Raw genomic sequence first — 13,648 nt, forward strand, 5'->3', positions numbered from 1 at the left:
ACGAATCTGAAATATTTTCGGAGGATTATGACGATAATTCTTCAGATGTTCCTATTGAGAATGAAGATCCAGATGACTGCGGACAGTTTCAGTGACAGTGACATGATAAGACCTGTACATAAGCGCAAGGTGACAGCGTTTACAAGTGATTCCGACAATAAGGTCAATCTTTTCTTATAAATAATTCGTTTTGTCGTAGTGTTCACCCTTTGAGAGACGACACCAGAGTCTTACTATGCCAGTGCAAGAGTAAGATACGGGCGCCGTCTCGAATGTGTTAACCTAATTTCGCTATCCTCCATAGAATTGTTTTGCCGAGCCCTCTTTATTATTCGGATATTAGTACTCTCAGCTAATCCATCCAAAATGTTGACAGTTGATTGTATCCATATGCGGAATGCAGAAGTGCGAGGGAAATACAGAGTTCGGCATATCTGAGCCACCCCAATGCAGATGCGATGCAGCGAGTGCCGTTCAAAAATGGTTCAAATGGCTCTGAGCACTGTGGGACTTAACAGCTGTGGTCATCAGTCCCCTAGAACTTAGAACTACTTAAACCTAACTAACCTAAGGACATCACACACACCCATGCCCGAGGCAGGATTCGAACCTGCGAACGTAGCAGTCGCGCGGTTGCGGACTGCGCGCCTAGAACCGCGAGACCACCGCGGCCGGCGCGAGTGCCGTGAAGCCCCACCAGTCATCCATCTTGAGCTTAAGGATTAGTTTGTATATTTTTATGCTATCGTCTTAATCTAGGTGGACGATACACAGTCCCTATTATTATTATGCAAGGCCGAAACGAATGGAGCTGCTAAGGACGTCCTTCAGATACTTAGCAACGAAAGTCGATGGGAGTTTGCTTTCTGCACCGCCAGACGTTCTGTATGTCGCTCTTTAGTAGGCTATTTCATTATTCATATACATAGACGAATAAGTTCTGAAATGCATGCTTACCTACTAGTTAATGTAAATCAAGTACTTGCCAAAATACTGTGAGCCTAATTCCTTTGCTGCCTTACTCGGTCTCAGATGGAGACTACAGATGCTTCTTCCGAGGAAGGTTTCTAACATCGTGGCATACCCACTTCCACATGCATTGAATGCCTGTGTGGCAAGGTGCTGATAAAAATATCGTTTAGAGGCACATCCTTGCAGTCTGTGCAATAAAACTGTTGTTTCTTTCAGTTGAAAACTATTGATTGGGTGTTCCATATTACATTCACCAGCAGTCAGAGGCACATCGTTGCAGCAGAGGATTTAAGTGAAACTTACATGTGTATCTTGGCTAGTACGTAGCTCGTACTCGACCACGATCAACAAGTTAGTCTTTTTCTTCAGCTCCTCGCTTATTTGGTATCTACATGTCCAAATATAATCGTAAACTAAAAGTACTTTGATGTTCTTCACGAAGATTTTGTTTAAATTATACCACGCCTTGTATTTTTTAACTCTTCTTAAATTATATGCTGATACAATAAAACGTTTCGTGCTTCTTGGTTGAATTTTTGAGCAGCTTTTCAGAGTTGCACACTTAGGGGTCACGCCGTGTGAACCGCGGCTGTTCACGTGTCACCTGCGGAAGCTCGCAAAGGGTATTTTGACCAGAATGCAGCTTATAAACCATCCAGGCAATTCCAGCGCTTCATCACCATACCTCTCACGCGCATTCCTACGGGATTCCGATACATCGCAGATACAGGCTGAAACTCACGGGCCGCCTAAAAACGAATATTGTAAATGGATCCGTAAGCTGCAAAGGCAACGTCAGTTTACCACAATATAAATATTCAAACGGTCATTTCTTACGTCATTCGTATCTGTCACGAACCTTCCCACCCAGTGCTGTCACTATTTCCACAAAACATCTTGCAAGTAGCGTAAGACAAACATTTAACAAATATCACGCCTGCTTTTGTAGTAATATCCAGCATTAGAGCAGTAACATAACAAAACTTTAAATTTAGGTATGATAAATATATAAACCAGTTATTTAGTAGTTCATTTTGTTGTGAATTGGCAGGAGCCAATTCACGGAGTTTGGAGGAAGCCGAAATGCACGCGTTTAAGCTCAAGCAGACTGGCGTGAGGTCTGGAACAATTAAAGGAGTTGAGTCTAATAAATAAAGTACGTAGTTGATGTAATACTTAACTTTAATCCATAATTGGAGAACATCGCCCTTGTGGATACATTAAGAACAATCTCAATATAAACTGGTAATGGCGCCTTCCTAGGTCGTAGCAAATGACGTAGCTGAAGGCTATGCTAACTATCGTCTCGGCAAATGAGAGCGTATTTGTCAGTGTAGCATCGCTAGCAAAGTCGGCTGTACAACTGGGGCGAGTGCTAGGAAGTGTCTCCAGACCTGCCGTGTGGTGGCGCTCGGTCTGCAATCACTGACAGTGGCGACACGCGGATCCGTCGTATACTAGCGGACCGTGGCCGATTTAAAGGCTACCACCTAGCAAGTGTGGTGTCTGGCGGTGACACCACACATTTATTTTTTTCTCTAGCAGTCGATGGTATTATCAGGATATATCGCACTAATACCGTGTTACTCCGACTCAAACCTAAATAATTGACCCCATGTGAGCGAGAGAATTCCATCAGTTTCTTCAGTTATGCCATAACCAGTTGCAGCCACTCACTAAAGATTAGATCCAGTAGAGACACCAAATTGTGGGAATGGTAACTGCTACCTTTCACCAGCTAATAAACCCAGGCGGTTCCTATGACATTAATGTCAGATGATTTAGCAGACCAGACTAGATGCGACAGGGTGCCTGAATGTGCGTCACATCAGAAAATCATGTTTACAGTCCAATTTGGTCGATGCGAGTGTCCACACCATTACTCGTCATCAAGATGAACAACGAAGGACAAAGATTGGTCGCCTACAGTTTTGAAATAAAACTCCTCCAGTGATGCTCCCTTCAGATATACAATTGTTAATTTACATCTTCTTAGTGCACAGTTCAGTACCTTTTGATGAAATAACCACCTCGACTGGAAATAGCACCTGTTTTTCATTTAGTCATCAGCCCAATGACAGGCTTAATGAACTAATGGAAGCTTCACTAGATTACGTTAAGGAACTTGGATAGATCTGACACCGTCCTCTGATGCTAGATATCACTCTGGAGAGGAAATGTAAGACAATATAGGACTCACTCGGTCCCAGTGGTCTCTTTCTTGGAGAGAATGTACTTCCGTTTCCATCATCCCAGATGAACTGGAGATAACTCTGTCTCCTTCTTTTCAATTTCGGTTATCGGTTATGCAGGTACACGTCTCTTTGGATGATACAATGGCTTGAAATAAGTCATAAAACAGTGAACTCAATAAAATAAAAGAAAACTAATAACAAAAAGTAAAAATGAAACAACTTAACGCCAAAATGATAATAACACTGACACAAAAAAAACATCACTAGTAATAATACTATATAATGATAAATTTACATAACAATAATTCATAAGTTTTAGTAATTGGCCAAGAAATCTGAAGGTGTCAACGAAAACCAGTTCGTAGGAACCAACGCAGCATTCACCAGAATGGTTTGGCAAAACCATAATCATTATTGTTGGATGAAGTGAGTAAGTCTGTACCTTTTTCAATGTACGCAAAGATTCATACACTGTGGAGAATAACATTCAGTTGTTCTCATGCGCCATACGTCCAGAATATCCAAGAACGATTTTATTCCTGACATATGAGCGACGTCAGCGAAGTATATGTGGTATCAACTTGAAGTAACAACTGTCAAGAACAGATGTGCAGTCCAGCAGCCGGTTGTGAACGGGTTGTGTTAAATAGTAGAAGTGCGGCCGTAGTGTGTCAACGTTACTTTGACACAAAATGCAATGGCTCAACATCTCTAAATCAAATGTTGAAGACACGGTAGAGAATGTTTTGGAGAAGGGAAAAGTGTGTGCAGACTTTGTCCCGCACACCTTAACTCCCGAACGAAATCAACGACACGTTAACACCTACTTCGATTTGAATGAAATGCAAAGCTTGGACATCTCGTTTCTGGAAAAAGTCATGACGGATGGCGAGACTTCATGTCATCAGTACGAGTCCATCACAAAGGGACAAATAACCGAAATTCACATGCAGGGTCAATGCTTTGACCAAATAACCGACATTTTGAAGCGCGAGTTGAACAGCATCCCGAAGAAGGAAAGTGCCGAGTTTGAGTCTCGGTACGGCACACAGTTTTAATCAGCCAGGAAGTTTCATATCAGCGCACACTCCGCTGCAGAGTGAAAATCTCATTCTGGAGACATTTATTACATTGTTGTGTGAACGTTATGTGCGTTTTCTTCTTTCTTTTCTTTCTTTAAAAAAAATCTTATGGGAGTTAACTGCTAAGGTCATCAGTCCCTAAGCTTACACACTACTACTGAGGACAAACACACACACCCATGCCCGAGGGAGGACTCGAACCTCCGCCGGGACCAGCCGCACAGTCCATGACTGCAGCGCCTTTGACCGCTTGACTAATCCCGCGCGGCTATGTGCGCTTTTTAATGTGAGGGGAGACTATGCTTTTTATTTATAATGGGTGGAGCACCTTCACGCCCACACCGGCATGGTGGCCAACACAAAAGGTCTACTGCCATCTCTGCATGACGGTTAGTTTTCACTGAAGTGAGATCTCGCAGGATGTGGGTACTGCGATGTTTGCGTACGTGTGGTGAATGGCTCAGAGCACTATGGAACTTAACAGCTGAGGTCATCAGTTCCCTAGAACTCAGAACTACTTAAACCTAACTAACCTAAGGACATCACACACACCCATGCCCGAGGCAGGATTCGAACCTGCGACCGTAGCGGTCGCGCGGTTCCAGACTGCAGCGCCTAGAACCGCTCGGCCACTCCGGCCGGCCGTCTGGTAAAGGTTAACAATTAATACGAGCTCATTTGGAGATAGATTGGGTCGATAGTTGAAAGAAGGGTAGCGGTTTGTCGGCAGAGGGGAGAAAAGTGCCAAGGCAAGAGCCAAGAAAAAAAAAACACTGCGATATTTGGCTCGGTTTGTTAGAGCAGTAGCGATTTTCTTGCTGTCTCAACAGGTCATGCAAGGGTAGGCTTTGTTAGTAGTTGGTATCAGGCAGGTCGACACCTTTGACGTTGTGCAGTGGTTCTCATTCGGTGGCTGCCGGTGTTGATATCTCGGTCAGCGTCAGCATATCTGTAGCAGTTAGGTTCATCGTCGTTTTGTGTCCGACAGGTCATATATCAGATTCAAAGTGTAGGGTAGTTTTGGCGGTTAGTTTGTGCGTCAGTGTGCGAGCTTGTCGGTTTCCCTGCAGTAACCTGTTGGTAAGCTTTAATAGTAGCTGGCATATCCAGTCAACGTTGCTGATATGCGGGGAGTTGCCGATGTTGTCGCCTGTGGTGTATGTTAGCTTGCCATAGGTGGTTGTGCCCTAGCTAGTATAGTCTTTGGCCGCTTGTGCTTCCACCTACGGTTGTGATCACAGTTTCCCAGAGTGGGGATGAAACGATTGTTCAAGTGTCTCGAGTTCCTGTATAGTCGTGTGGCGTGTTTTTTGAATACTTAATTGAGGGTTTCAAGGCTGAATTCATTGTGAAGATTCACGTTGCGTGTGCAGCGTGGAGCGTTGCTAATGGTGCGTAGCACTTCGTTCTGTATGATCTGCAGGCGGCGCAGGCGTGTAGGAGCTGCGTATCCCCAGACGGGGGCTGCGTACGTCATCAGAGGTCTAATCAGTGTCAGACACCCTCCTATTCAGTGTACTTTCCCTGTTGAGGGAGACTATGTAGGAAACCTGACTCACTAAAACCACTATTTTAACATTAGTCAATTTTTTATTAATCTTTTTTGTAAACTTTACGTACTGAAGCGGTATATTTCTATCCTACTGAACGGTTAAGTACACCGGTAACTAACAGATAGAGTGTTGTAAGAGAAAAATCTTGAACGTGAGCTTAAACACCTGCAGTTTGTCACTGACAATTTTCTTCTCTTGTGGAGGCCTATTTAAAATGTATGTTACACATCAATGAACACTTAAGAATAGCGAAAGACTCAATCCTAGCGTGAAGATGTTCCTTCTCTCTGTTTTCACTGAACAGATGCCGCTGTTACTTTTAAACAAGTTGATATTATGAAACAAGTACTGACACTGTAATGTCATTTTAAGAATCTCAAGTTTGTTGAATAGAAGAGAAAAATGAGTCAATAATATGGATGTTCTGAATGTTTCCTTTTTTAGTTCAAAATATTGTTTCTCCCTGAATTGAGTTGCACAAAAAAAAAAAAAAAATATTTCATTCCCCCGCCCCACAGTTTGAGAAATCCTATCTTCACTCAGGGACAAAATTTGTTTCAAATATTGTGCAACTGTTAGCTACTGAACTGAGATTTTCAGTTTTCAGTTGGAATGTGTCTTGTGCCCCGTGGTACAGCTAAACTATAAATTTTATTGACAAGTAGAAGTGCTTAAACTATCGAGGAAGCAGTTCCAGTTTCCATTCTGGTGGATAATGTTTCTCGTCTAGTGAAAGAAATAAAATAGCTCTACCTTCAGCTAACGTATCCTTTTGATATATGGATTCGTCATAAATAGCTCGCTATCTTTGATATCTAGTTTTATCAAACCTAGGTTACTTTGCCAACTTAGACAGTTTATTATAAATATCTTAATATTTTAATGTCAAAAGTAATTTTGAAGCTCTGCTACGAGTAATTTGGAGTTTTCCGAAGCTTAATATGTACGGATTTTGTCGAAGGAGGGACACATATGTGGTCCTATAGCCCATCCGCAAGGCTTTATTTTACTTGTCACAGTAAACGAGCATTCAAGCCCATTAGGCAAATTTTTCGTGGGACACTGAAACGATAGTGAGTAACACGAATAAAAATTTCCGAGAAACATCGACGGGCTCAAATTTTGATACTTACTTTGTTACGCAATTTCGTCACAACTAGTCGTTTGGTATTTTGCGTTCCTCTGACACGCTGTCGTTCCAGTGGTATTTGGGTTGTGCAAACAACCCTTAACTGCTGCTTATCGATTGGGTACTAGCCATTACTTGACGCAGCTGACCTGGGCGATTTGCCTACCGAAGTGGACGTATTGTCCGCCTCCGTGTCCGCCTGCATAAGGTGAACCTGCAAATAGCATTCCTCATTATCCATTTTCAAGGCTCTTTTTTACACAATGTAGTCAGAAGTCTAAAGTCCAGAATGGTGTTGCTAATACAAAAAAATTGTAGGGGAAAACTAGGTATTTTTTGTGTTTGCTGAACCATAACATGCTCGTACGTAAGTAAGGTTTTGCAGCAACAAATCAGTTACATTGATTTACACTGAAATAAACAGGGTTAATGAACGGTAAGGTAACCTGCTAAATATTAGTCACCCCAGTGCGTACGCATGGATGAATAGTTAAGCTTTTACAGATGTATAACGATCGAGTCACGTACTCTACCGCGCCCACAGTCCCTCTATGTGAGCATAAGGCTGTAGCGATCAGTGAGAAATTTTTGTTCGAAGCGAACATTGTACGTAAACATGGGTAACTGTAAGGACGTGACATAGTGGCAAAAAGCAACTGTCGGTTTCGGCTGTGCCCATGGCCATACGGTGTGTGAGGTTGCTGGATTTGCTGGTGTTTCGTGGTGCACTGTTGAACGTGTCTGCAAGCACTGGCGGCCGAGAAACACGAGGTCAGAATTACATTCTGGATAAGATCCGGACTGATAGGGAGCGGAGTGGCGTTTCACGGCTTGTCAATCAAAGTCGCTTCCACACCCGGCAGGAATTGCTGCAGGCAGCGAATGAAGGTCCATGCCAATCTGTTAGAGAACATTACGACTGGAACAGCATGCAATGAACATGTAGACTCGGCCACCTCGCAAAAGGCCATTGCTCACACGGGCACATAAAGACGACAGCAACAAAGTTCACTGGGCTGGAAGAATACGTGGCTGACTTCCTGAACACTCCGCCACCCTGTTGCATCTCACTGGGTTGCAAAATCAACTGACTTGAACCCCACAGAAAATCTGTGGGACATGTTGTATAGCGGGTAAAACGCCGACATCAGTATACCCGCAATTTGGTGGAATTATCCAATCAAATCCTCAGCGAGTCGCTCAGCTTGGATGCGACGCAGCTGCACAGCGTTGTGGACTCACTTCCTAACCGAATCCAGGTGGTTGTCAAGTGCAAGGGCGGAATTACACGGTACTAAAAGATGCTTGTCATAATTTCTCTAGGGGTGATTAAATTTTTGTCTGCTAAGCTATGACTAAATTTTTGTCTGGTAAACTTATGATCACTATACCAGCGATGATGGTAATGTAGCCAACTGACTACAAGAAATTATGAAGATTACTGTTCAGTTAAAATTATTGTTTAAGAATTTTTAGTAGAACAGGAGCCTATATTTACCTTAAGTAGAATGATTATGGTGACTTTGACATAATCATGACGTCATAAACAACGCCCCCTGTCTATGACACCCTCATAACGTACCCCTTATCTTGGAAACGGATCAGGAAGAGAGCTTTTACGCCAACACACCCATATTTAAATATCTCCAATCACAGCACTAACAGTTTAGTCGCCATTGAAATTAAACACGTCAATCATTATGCAGCCACTATGTTGAAAGGTATATGAACGATCTGTATTATGTATCATAAACACAAAACGAACTCAAATACTGTATCAGTCTCTAATATGTGCACACACTGCATCCAGAAATACGTAATCAGTGTAACTGACAGTATTATTACGTCAAAAATACTTAAGCACCTAAAATTGTGCCTCCTCAGTAAATTATATATCAGATGTGTGTGCACCCGCGCCCATTCCATAACACACCACACACAAACATAAAAAACACATTGCGTAACGTTCTACCTATGTATTATTTATCAGAAATATTTACTCCAAGTACTGTACTGCCTCATCAGTAAATTCCATCTCTCTCTGTATTATAACTCGCGAAAAAGACGTAATAACGTATTGTCTCATGAGTAAATTTCATCTCTCTCTCTCTCTCTACAATGGTTGCTTTAAGTTATGAAATTAGAACCACAGACTTTAAGCCCTATATATGACATTTGGGCACTGGCAGGCCCTTTCATTACATTCTTTACGCGCTGAGCGATGCTGTTCTTAAGTTGTTTCAGACTGCATGTTGATGAAAGTAAAGTCAGTAACATGAGCAAGATCTCATTGGAAAGAGGCATCAACAATAAAATATCTCTTTAGACAATATGTTACTGAACAAACAAACATTTTCTAGAAATAAATTTTAGTATAAAAATGATTACATTTTGAACACCATGAAGTCTCATAAAACCAACAAAACAAAACAAAATACAGTGTATATAAGTTGTATTATAAAAAAGATTACATTCTGAACATCATAAAGTCTTATAAACGTTCCTTCCAAGGTTCAACAGATGTACATATAATTTGTTCTGTAAAATCATTGTCATCACCGTCCTCTTCCTCGGTGAAATCTATAACTGTTAAAGAAAGAAGAGAATCATGAGTTAATGGTTCGATGTACTTCAATGTAATTATAGCAAACTGTAGCTCATAAATTGTAATAAAGATGGACATACCTTCAATGCTTGTGCCCTCCTTCTTCCCACAACATGTGTGGCGTTGATTTTGAGAAGAGTTTTTTCGGAATTATGAATAATAGTGTGTTTTATAAAACCCTGCAATGTGTACAAAAGATGAGGGACACAAATATAGCAACATCCTGGGAAGGCAGATGCAGAGCAACTACACTGATTGCAACACATAATTTTTAACGAAAATTTAGGTGGTATTGAATTAAATAGAAGTAATGTCGTGCTTGATAAGCCAGTAGCAGTAGGAATGGCAATAGTAGATATTTCAAAGACCCATCTTATAGGTACATATTAAACAAGTTTCCAGGAGATCATATAAAACTGTACTATACATAAACAGTTAACGTAATTTAAAAAATTAAAACTTCAAATATTTACGAGCGAATCGGCAGTCGTGTACGTACAAGGTCTGATTCTTCAAGTTTATCTGTCAGTAACAGATACAGGTTGTCCATAGTTAAAGAAACACTGCTCAGAATGCTGTCAGATTTGAACTTTTGAACTGTCTATTATTGATGCTGGAGGGGGGGGGGGGACTTCATGGAACAAAAAAATTGATCCGAGATGCTACCAATAGGTGGCGTTGTAAAGCATCTTAACGTAGATGCGGTCGGCCACAAATGACAGACGCAATACAACGGCTATGGCTTGAGTAGAACATTACACCACCTATATTGTTCAATGTGCGTGACTGCACACGTTCGGCAACTGACACTTGTGGCACTGTTTATTTAGGTAAGCCCATCCACCACGCAAGGGCCAAAAACCGCATAAAAATCAAAATAACATCGATTTTAAACTGTCGTGAGAGTGGTGCAAGACATGTTCAATACGCTGCCCACAGTTTTCTGTCACAACTTGAAATCGAGAAACAGCATGATCCACAACAGACAGGAGTGTGACGGGTCACGTACAAGATGCGTTGCGCAGTGCGTGCCTACAGTGCAGCTACGTTCGTAACTGGAGTACTGAACACAAATCCCATTGCCAGACATGACGTGGATTATGACCAGGTTATCTGGACGGCCGGGCTGTACAGAAATGACGTATGATAATTCTAATATTTCCAAAATTCCTGTGCATCAGCTGCTTCACTGTCTGTACAGTGTGAGGAGAAGCGCCATCTTGCCTCACATTACCGCTGTTGAGGGGTTGCAATGACGTTGGTGGACAAAAGACTCTCATAACGTTTACCAGTGGCAATACAGGAAGATGTGACGCAGGACTAATCTCCCCGAAAAAATACATCCCTGCGGTAAACAATGCAATCAACCCGCACAATACAGTAACCTTTGCAGAATGAAGTGGTACCGGTTGATGTGCGAGCGGATTTTTTCTGCAATGCTGCCTACTGACATGGCCTTGCAGATCGAAACAGGCTTCGTCTGTCCACAAAATGTTCCACGGCCACTCATTGTCCACTTCCGTGCGAGCAAACAATTCCTGAGCGAACGTTTTTCTTGCTGGCAAGACAGCAGAAGGCAGCTCATGAGCATGGGTGATGTTGTGTGGATAGCAATGCAGCATGTTTCGTAGGATTTTATGCACCGTGCTCGCAGGCTTGTGCAACATTCGGGCACTTCTCCGTGCCCTGGATGTTGGCACACCACCGCTCGTCCCCTTCTATCAACTCCATGTCTCCCTTTGCCGCACAGCATTTGAAAAGAACCTATCTTTTCGAATTTTGTAATCATTTTCTCCACACCCTTAGAAAAGATCGGACCAATGCCTGTTTTTAATATTTTTGAGTGTCCGGAACTTCTGCAGGGCTACTGCGGCACGGTCATCGTTCTTGTGAAAGAGTTTTACGAGTAGCGTGCGATCTTCCATGGAGCCAGTTGTGTTGGACGCCTCGAACGCAAACTGAGGAACAGCCCCGTGCCGCGTGGCAGTAGGTGTGCATATTCTGACTCTTTCAGCGCCATCTACTGGTAATATATATATTTTTATCGTTCCGTGACGTTTCTCAAAATGGTTCAAATGGCTCTGAGCACTATGGGACTTAAACATCTATGTTCATCAGTCCCCTAGAACTTAGAACTACTTAAACCTAACTAACCTAAGGACATCACACACATCCATGCCCAAGGCAGGATTCGAACCTGCGACCGTAGCGGTCACGCGGTTCCAGACGGAAGCGCCTAGAACCGCACGGCCACACCGGCCGGTCCCGACGTTTCTCCCTGCATCATGATTACGCTGTTCAAATCTGATGTCATCTTTCCATAGCGTTTTGAAACTAGAACTTAAATTGAGGGCACCCTCCATAACATGCCACTTTTAAATAAAAAGATGGCTGGATTAATGAAAGACGAGTCGAATGGTGATCCTATTAGTTAATTTGTCAGTCTACGAACTAAAATGTATGCACTCGAGATCGAATCAGGATGTGTAATGCACAGAGCAAAGGACGTTATGATGTCTTTTGTTAAACAGTTAACCATCAACGATTGCCAGCCACATGTGTAGAATTCTGCATTTAAAACTAGCGTACAGTACGTAAGTTCCATGTAGTTTTTACTGTTAAATAGTCTCAGCCCAAGGTAATAAACATTTTTACGTATCAAGTGTTGCTTGTAACTGACTTATTGTGTGAAAATGTAAAAACATTACATGTTATTTTAGTGTATGTGAAAACCTTAAATATTATTTGTAACTGATATGTTTTGTAAACGTAAACACACATAATACATTACTCTGACATCTTATGATGTTTTTAACTATGTTGAAACACTTGAACGGTCTCATTTTCGAACACTGCCTCGGGTATGGATGTTTGTGATGTCCTTAGGTTAGTTAGGTTTAAGTACACTCCTGGAAATTGAAAAAGAACACCGTGAATTCATTGTCCCAGGAAGGGGAAACTTTATTGACACATTCCTGGGGTCAGATACATCACATGATAACACTGACGGAACCACAGGCACATAGACACAGGCAACAGAGCATGCACAATGTCGGCACTAGTACAGTGTATATCCACCTTTCGCAGCAATGCAGGCTGCTATTCTCCCATGGAGACGATCGCAGAGATGCTGGATGTAGTCCTGTGGAACGGCTTGCCATGCCATTTCCACCTGGCGCCTCAGTTGGACCAGCGTTCGTGCTGGACGTGCAGACCGCGTGAGACGACGCTTCATCCAGTCCCAAACATGCTCAATGGGGGACAGATCCGGAGATCTTGCTGGCCAGGGTAGTTGACTTACACCTTCTAGAGCACGTTGGGTGGCACGGGATACATGCGGACGTGCATTGTCCTGTTGGAACAGCAAGTTCCCTTGCCGGTCTAGGAATGGTAGAACGATGGGATCGATGACGGTTTGGATGTACCGTGCACTATTCAGTGTCCCCTCGACGATCACCAGTGGTGTACGGCCAGTGTAGGAGATCGCTCCCCACACCATGATGCAGGGTGTTGGCCCTGTGTGCCTCGGTCGTATGCAGTCCTGATTGTGGCGCTCACCTGCACGGCGCCAAACACGCATACGACCATCATTGGCACCAAGGCAGAAGCGACTCTCATCGCTGAAGACGACACGTCTCCATTCGTCCCTCCATTCACGCCTGTCGCGACACCACTGGAGGCGGGCTGCACGATGTTGGGGCGTGAGCGGAAGACGGCCTAACGGTGTGCGGGACCGTAGCCCAGCTTCATGGAGACGGTTGCGAATGGTCCTCGCCGATACCCCAGGAGCAACAGTGTCCCTAATTTGCTGGGAAGTGGCGGTGCGGTCCCCTACGGCACTGCGTAGGATCCTACGGTCTTGGCGTGCATCCGTGCGTCGCTGCGGTCCGGTCCCAGGTCGACGGGCACGTGCACCTTCCGCCGACCACTGGCGACAACATCGATGTACTGTGGAGACCTCACGCCCCACGTGTTGAGCAATTCGGCGGTACGTCCACCCGGCCTCCCGCATGCCCACTATACGCCCTCGCTCAAAGTCCGTCAACTGCACATACGGTTCACGTCCACGCTGTCGCGGCATGCTACCAGTGTTAAGGACTGCGATGGAGCTC

The 13,648-nt window shown here is 43.5% G+C and overlaps 1 protein-coding gene across 1 annotated transcript in view; it reads left to right on the plus strand.

Moving 5' to 3' along the window:
* The window catches only part of LOC126184491 (uncharacterized), a 1,094,025-nt gene that overhangs the window by 212,413 nt on the left and 867,964 nt on the right, over nucleotides 1–13,648 (plus strand). The gene's annotated exons all lie outside the window — the stretch shown is intronic.

The sequence above is a fragment of the Schistocerca cancellata genome, chromosome 4 (genome assembly GCF_023864275.1).
Source record: "Schistocerca cancellata isolate TAMUIC-IGC-003103 chromosome 4, iqSchCanc2.1, whole genome shotgun sequence".
Taxonomy (NCBI): Eukaryota; Metazoa; Arthropoda; class Insecta; order Orthoptera; family Acrididae; genus Schistocerca; species Schistocerca cancellata.